The sequence below is a fragment of the Trachurus trachurus genome (assembly GCF_905171665.1).
Source record: "Trachurus trachurus genome assembly, chromosome: 16".
In the NCBI taxonomy this organism is placed as follows: domain Eukaryota; kingdom Metazoa; phylum Chordata; class Actinopteri; order Carangiformes; family Carangidae; genus Trachurus; species Trachurus trachurus.
Genome location: NC_139902.1, coordinates 34,589,189 through 34,597,759, shown reverse-complemented (window position 1 = coordinate 34,597,759; position 8,571 = coordinate 34,589,189).

The window sequence follows — 8,571 nt, the reverse complement described above, 5'->3', positions numbered from 1 at the left end:
ACTGTGTGACTCTGCCGCCTGGTCTCATCCACCTTCCAGGCAACACACGATGAAGTGTTTCCTCCTGGTCTCCTCCTGCTCTGTATCATCACTAGATAAAGACTCCAGCTCCTTCTTCTCTGTGCTCAGTGTTCATCTAGACATACCAGCCTCCATGTGAACACAGTGATAAAACAGTGTGTGTGTGAGAGCCATGTAATGTCCATGCGTGCATGCTGACAGAGAAGGTGCTGCTCTGACCCCCCTCCTCCTTTCAGGGTGGAGCCTGCTGGAATCCGATTCTTGACACCAGGTCCATGGAACTGTAAGTGTGTTTTTACTTTGAGCAGAACATTTAACCATCTTCACACTGTCACATCACTGACCTCATGAGTCTTCATCAAACTGTCAATAACTGATCACATGATCAATAACTGCAGCTGTGTCTTGTTCTCGCCATCAGATTCCTGTCGACTCACAATCGACACAAACACAGTGAACAGATGGATCAAATTGTCTGACAACAACAGGAAGGCGACACATGAGATAGGGGAGCATCAGTCATATCCTGATCATCCAGACAGATTTGACCTTCAACCTCAGCTGCTGTGTTCAACTGGTCTGACTGGTCGCTGCTACTGGGAGATCGAGTGGATAGGACGGGTTGATATATCAGTGAGTTACAGAGGAATCAGCAGGAAAGGAAACAGTGATGACTGTAGGTTTGGATGGAACGATCAGTCCTGGAGTCTGAACTGCTCTGATGATGGTTACACTGTCTGGTACAATGAGACACCTATCTCCTCCTCCTCCTCCTCTGTCTCTAACAGAGTAGCAGTGTGTGTGGACTGTCCTGCTGGCTCTCTGTCCTTCTACAGAGTCTCCTCTGACTCACTGATCCACCTCTACACCTTCAACACCACCTTCACTCAACCTCTGTATCCTGGGTTTAGACTCATTCCTGGTTCCTCAGTGTCTCCGTGTTGAGTGAATCAGAGTCTCCTCCTGTCACAGAAACCTTCTCACTGTTGAACAGACAGTTCAGTCTCTACATGTCTGTCTCTGTCTCTGTCTCTCACTCACATTTTCACATTCATGGATTAAATCCGTTTTTTTTTTTTAACTCTTCTTAGTGATTCTTGTAAACGTTTTCCTCTTCCTTTAAAGATGGAAGCGTCGATTATTACAGCATCATTCATCTCTGTCTTGTAAATGATCTGGTATGAAATAAATGAAAAATGTAATGTAAAAAATAATTCATCAAGTTTTGACAAAAATGCCTCTTCATAGATGTTGACGTCTTATTCTGAAATTATAAACTGCTGCCCATAGACATATAAAGACATATACTGCTGCCAATGTGTGACTTTTACTTTGAAGAGTCAAAGTGTCAGAGTCTTCTATGGATGCTTGTTTTTGTTTTCTTTTTTCATATATAGTGTTGCGACCCTACGCCACCCTGGTAAGTAAAGTTTTACGGTTAGGGCTCTAACTTTACTTTACGGTTAGGGCTCTACTACTCTAGGCTACAGGGATGACATAGGTGCACATATTTCTATTGCTGAACCGGGAGCTTGGTGGGATTCGCTGCCATATTGCCCAATGTTCTACTCACCGGCTGCTTCTCGCTCACCACCTGTAGCTTGGTCCGCGAGGCTTTCCTGGCAGACCGGCGTCCAGCTCCAGTGGCACCGGGCCGACCACCAGCTCCAGCGTCCTGCGTGTATCGACCTCCGTCCGTTGTCACGCGGTCGCGGCTTTGTCAGTTCATTTTTGTTTAGACGAGACAATAACTAAAACGATAATTCACTCTTGAGGTGGAGGGGGTCCTTCCTATCGTCAACTCCCTCGACTTCTCCTCGGGGCGGTGACGTAAATAAGCTTATCTCTTTTGGGCCTTAAACTTATTTAGCATCACTCTAATATAATAACTTTGAAGACTCCAATAAAACGCTGGAAAGGGATGGATCCGAAGCAGGGTTGTCTTTTATTCACTCTCAGACAAAGTAGACACAAGTTAACGCCCCGAGTCACTCTACAAGATACAAAGTATATGAAAAAGAAAAAGTGTCGACAGAAGGGTAGAAGTGACTGATTTTCACATCATCCGAGTGTGGCTTTTATGCTGGTGTGTGTGTGACTTTGGGTACTTTCCCATCCCATGGCCTTATCTTCTGCTAAATTCGTGATTTTAGCTAGCATGCTATCCCAATGAAGCCATTCTGCCAATGTATTCCAAGAGGCTGCCCATAGTTTTCAGCCCTAGCATGTTAGCATTTTCATGGATTTGTACTAGCATAACAACTTTCAGCAAAACACCAGGTGTTACAAGGGTCATACATAGTTCACTCTTGTCTCATGACTTTGCACTTTTGCCTTGTACTCTGTTTCGTGTTCTCATGAAATACGCAGGCTTAGTACTCACAACCTGGTTTATTAACCAACACGACGAGGATGCAACATACAACATAGGCAGCTGGCCCCTAGCGGTGTAACCTTGCTCTGACCCGGACCCGGTAACCTGTATAGCTGAGTGTTCCTCAGTACGGTGTCCGCAGTAGCTCAATAAACATCAACACTAACATAGTGACTGATCTACATACTCCAAACCCTGTTGAAATGTACACTTTTATCCATTAAGTGGTGTTAAAGGGCATGTTGTGATGTTTGTAGGCAGATAATCAATCACACAAGCAGCTCCATGTTGTCCCTGTGTGATGTTCAGGGACAGGTCAGGACAGTCTGAGGACAGACAGCTCTGAGGGTGAAGTCCTATAAAAATGAAATGCACCTGTGACTGTGACAGGTCTATAGCTAAGTCTTGACCACATGTCAGCTGATCAGCTGCAGTAGAGGAAACTCCGCTCCACCGCGAGGAGCGCTTTTTAAATTTTTTTTAATTAAGCTCCGGTAGCAACCGGCTAATAGACAGTTCAGTTCAGTTCAGTTCAGTTTATTTCATGTCCCCAAAGGGCAATTTGGATTGCAGCTCATAGAGTCACATAAAGGTAAAAAACATACAACACAAAGACATATAGTGACATAGAAGCGCATCGTTATAAATAACAATAAATTTAAAATATGCACTAATTGTGATCATATAAGAGATAAATATAGGAAATACCGTTAAAACACAGAATACAAGATCCAAGATAACACTAATAAGAACATAGTGGTCAAGTAAAGTGCATCAGATAAGGTGCAAAGTCTCACACAGAGGAGAGCAAAATGATTGGGACAGTACGGTGGCCAGTACAGACTTAAACAAGTTACAACCAGTCATTATTTCGAAGCATTCAGTGCTTGAATGGAGACAGGCACAAAAGAAAGTCTGTATCTATTTTTTGTGGCCTGAGGGACGCACAGGCGACGGCCTGATGGGAGGAGCCTGTACTCTGAGCACAAGGGATGGGCATCCTCTGAGCGAATGGACAGAGCTTTGATGAGCACCTGTCTATTAAATATGTGGTCCAGGCTATCGAACTGGATGCCTGCGACCTTAGAGGCCACTTTTACAATTCTTCCGAGGGAATTCTTATCTCTGATGCAAAGATTGCCGTACCAGCAGACAATGGAAAAAGAGATGACAGACTCAATATAAGCACAATAAAACATTTTCATCAGAGTCTTGTCCACATGAAACCTGGCCAACTTCCTCAAGCAGTATAGGCGCTGCTGGCCTTTCTTACATAGCATTTCAGTGTTGAGGTCAAATTTCAGTTGATCATCAATTACTGTGCCCAGGTATTTATACCTGTTTACAAATTCGACTTTCTCACCGTTTATGATACTGTCCGGGGCTGTTGGATGGGTACGCCTGAAATCGATGCAGATCTCTTTTGTTTTTGTTACATTAAGTTGCAAGAAGGAGTCATTACACCAAGACAAAAAGTCATCAAGAACAGGACCATGACTGTCCTCATCATCGTGTAACAGGCTGACAATAAGTGAATCATCGGCATACTTAATGATGGATCTGTTTATGTGACGGCTGCGACAGTCATTGGTATATAGAATATACAAGAGGGCAGATAATACACAGCCCTGAGGCGAGCCAGTGGAAGATGACGAGGTGCTTGACAAAATCCCATTAACTCTTACTCGTTGAGATCTATTTGTTAAGAAATCAAGAATCCAGCCTACCAGACATAGATCCAAACCAAAAGAGTCGACTAGTTTTTTAACTAGGACATGTGGCTGGATGGTGTTGAATGCTGAGGAAAAATCAATAAAAAGCAACCTGGCATGATTTTTACTACCCTCTAAGTGTTTGAGCAGGAGGTTAAGAAAAGTGGCAGTTGCATCTTGAACGCCCCTGCCAGCTCTATATGCAAACTGGAGAGGGTCTAGCAGGTTCTCAGTTTTGGCCACAAGCTCTGCTTTAATTAATTTTTCAAACTGTTTCATAACCAGGGAGGTTAGAGCCACCGGTCTGAAATCGTTAAGTGTTTTTGGTTTGCTAATTTTAGCAACTGGCACAACAGTAGATTGCTTCCAGAGAGAGGGTACCCTTTGCTGTGTGAGAGATAAGTTAAATATATAGTTAAAAATGGGGCCTAACTGTTCAGCACAGGTCTTTAAAAGGCGACCATTAATGTTATCCGGGCCAGGACTCTTCTTAGGTTTACACCCTTTAAAACACTTGATAACACTTAGTTCATTAAAAAAGGGATTCAAAGGAGGAGCTGACAGGAGCCTATTTTTAAGCTCAGAATGATTACTGCTAAAATCATGATCGTCAAATCTACCATAAAAAGCATTAAGGCTCTCAGCCAGATGGTGATCAGAGTTATAATTAGGCAACAAGACCCTTCCTCTACTACTGTTGTTCAGTCCTGTGATTGTTTTCATGCCCTCCCATGCTGAGCCCAGATTATTTGTTCTGAGTTGGGCTTCTATTTTGTTCTTGTATCTAATTTTTCCAGCTCTGACTTCTCTCTTAATTTCTTTTTGCAAATTGCACAGTTCTAATTTATTACCCTCCCTGAAGGCTTTATTCTTCTTGTGTAGAAGTGTTTTAAGAGACTTAGACACCCATGGTTTAGAGTTAGGATATACTCTGACATATTTAATAGGGATAACAATGCTTTCACAGTATGAAGTCCAGCTTGTGACGGCATCTGTCAGTTCATCTATGTCGGCCGAGGATTCAATGAACATGTCCCAGTCTGTAGAATCGAGGAGGCCTTGAAGAGTCTGGCATGCATTACTGTCATTCCAGTCCTTAAAGCTAATGTTCTGCACTTTGCCTCTTCTTAATGCAGTGCGATACACGGGAATGAGATGCACACAGTTATGATCGGATGCACCCAGGGGCGGGAGGGGTAATGATTTATATGCTTCTCTGACATTGACAAAACATTTGTCAAGGATCTTGTTGCTCCTGGTGGGGCATGTGACATATTGGAAAAAGTCTCTCAGAGTTTTATTCAGTGAGCAGTGGTTCATGTCGCCAAGGATGATGTTTGGTGCGTCTGGAGAGATTAGTTGGAGCTTCTGTGTAACTCGGTGTATTTGCTCACAAGCGCTCATTTCTCTGGCCCCGGGATGGATATATATCAGAGTGATAAATATCTGGGGGAACTCCCTGGGCAGGTACGGCGGCCGTAATGAAACGGAGAGCAGCTCGATGTCAGGAGTACACAGTCTCTCACGGACGATAACAGATTTAATACTACACCAGCGCTCATTGACATATAAACATACCCCTCCGCCCGTTGACTTGCCCGTGATTGTGGCGTCTCTATCCAGCCGGATAGGTGTCCCGAACCCGTCGATCTCCAGGTCAGCATCAGAGTCCCGGTTGGATAGCCAGGATTCGGTGAAAGCCAGGATGCATGATTCCCTGAAGTCGTGATTGAAGCGCACCAGCGCTTGCAACTCCTCGGATTTATTCCTGAGGGACTGTGCGTTGGAGAGGATGATGGATGGTAGCGGGATACGGGAGAGGGGTTGTTTTTTCCTTTGGCGAACGCCACCTCTCCTCCCTCGCTTCCTGGTCTTACGTTGTTGATGTCCTCCGAGGGGCTTCTGGCAGCCAGATCTTAGTAGATCACCAGGATTAGGCACGATGAGATCACCCGGACGGTCCTGCACGTTCCAGCGGAGTAGAAGCTCTCTGTTGTACTGTATTCTGGTGGGGTGGCTTGGAGACCGTAGGCTCCAGGCAAGGTGAAACGCCGCCAGCACCAGGAACAAGGTAAAGGAGTCCATGATTGTAGGCTATGTCTCAGGTCGAGAGTTCAGGAAAGACTCCAGGAGGGATTTCCTCGCAGACTCGAGCTGCAAAACTCGGTCTGCACACAAACGTTATCTGGGCGCACACGAGCGAGCCAATGCTCGGCAAAAAAGAAACATTAAAGACTAAGTAGGCGACGAAAACAGAAAACATACAGACACACCACTACTCGCTGCCGGTCGCTTGCGTGCGCATGCGCCCTCGCCCAGGAGGATAGGCTTCACCATGCTGAAGCACTGGGTCTGTTTGAGCTGCGGTCATGAAGTTAGAGGCTATTCAAACTCTTCTGTCAGGCAGTGATCAGTTATTGTCTGCAGCTTTTTGACTCGTTACTCACTGGTCTCGGTGTTTTAGCGACCGTGCTATGGCTGAGCCCGGTATTATACAACAGGTAACATTGTCTCTTTTCACCTCCTCTCTCCCTTGCTGGCTGCACCAACGTTTTAAACAGAGATCCGCTACATCTGTCGGCTTTGTTTGTTTACATCCTTCTGGTTCTTCTTCAAGTTCATCATGGAACTGAAGAAGCCTTTTGGATTTTAGCACCTAATGAATCAGCTGACATTAACTGACTTCAAACAACATGAGGATAATGAAAAGATGAAGATGACATTTTCTTTATAAATGACATGAATAATGTCATAATTTACTTATTGGTTTGAATGGGACTGTCCATATCAACAAATGTACAGGATTCTTATAGATACAGTGGACGCACATTTACTTATTTTCATCTGTAGTCCCAGTTAATTATCATCAAAGTGGATGGATAATTGTCATTGTCATTATAAATAAACAAATTATAAATCACTTTCAGTAGTAAATGACCTCACCAAGCTGACGATGAGCCATGTTTGTCTTTCCCAGATGGAAGATGTGTTGAGTCTCTGCTCTGCTTCTAAATACATTCGATTCATTCAGTTCACTTTCTTTTGCTTTTTAATCTGCCCCCACACCTCCTCCCTTAAAAATCAGCTGCACCCAGTCAGAGAGGGCGGAGTCGATGGAAAACAAACTGCACATCTGAGCAGGTTTAACAGGTTTAACATTTGACTAATGTGAACTCTGAGTCACAAACTCTGACTGACACTGACCATGATAAAGAGACAGGGAGCAGATTTGAAACGTTGGACAGGAAGTAGTTTCCTGATCTACATGAAGATCACAGTGATGTGAAGGCTCTTATCTGTGATGGAAACTGTGTGGGGTTGTTACAGGAACTGCCCCCCCCCCCCCCCCCCCCCCCCCACACACACACACACAGAAACGCCAGCACTTCCTGAACAGCACAAGCTGCCTGCTTCAAACCTGTCAAGAGTCACAACCCAGAAAAGTCAACAAGTGTCTCAAAGCATAAATATCAGATTCATTCACATTCAACAACCTAGTCAACTTTCTTCTGTGTCTGGATCAGTTTCATTCAGTGTTTCTATGTCAGGTCAATGTGAAAGAAAAGTCAACAAGTGTCTCAAAGCACAAATATCACATTCATCACAGCGGTTTTACAATAGTTCAAAGAACCTGGTCAAGTTTCTGTGTTTGGATCAGTTTCATTCAGTGTTTCCATGGCGACGCCCTCTGACCTCCTCCACAGTAGCAGCAGAACCAGGAGGACGGTGGTCATCCGTCCAGCCGGAGCAGAGATGATGTGAACCCTGTGAGGTCTGGAGGAGTCAGATCCAGCTCCCAGCAGCTGTAGCTGTGTTTCCTCCACAGCTCTTCATCACCCACCACCAGCGTCTTCCTCACCTGGTGGAGGCCGTTACCGTTGGGCGGCACCGAGCCGCCCGTCACCTTGTCCTCGTCCAAGGGCCGGTCGTCCCTCAGCAGCGTCAGGTCGATGTGGCGAGGGCAGAAGTCTGTGGTCAGGCAGGTGACCTGAGCCCCGCCCATGGGACACCAGGCGGACACCAGGTGCTTGTCCCGGTACTGTAGAGGAGTGGCAGAGTATGTGTGAAGCACAGCACACAACCACAAATTCGAGAATATGGCGGGAATTCGGGTGGAAAAACCTGACCTGTGTCTTCATCACTCCCAAATTAAAAAGTAAACAAACAGGCTCCCAGCACTCATGTTGGCGTTCATGTGGAGAAAGGGAAGCGAATCATACACACATTTTCTGGGGATGTCAGAAACTTAACCCATTTTGGGAAAACGTACACGATATAATTAAGAACATCCTGGGTTATGAAATACCTAAAGAATGTGGTGTTATGTACCTTTGGAACTTGAATCACTATGTGCTGGTCAAAGACAGATAAGAACAATACCACATCGCCATGACAACATATTGTCACGCCTGTATTGTTTTGCCTCGTGCTGACGGACCACTTGTTTACATAGAGGCTTGTTTA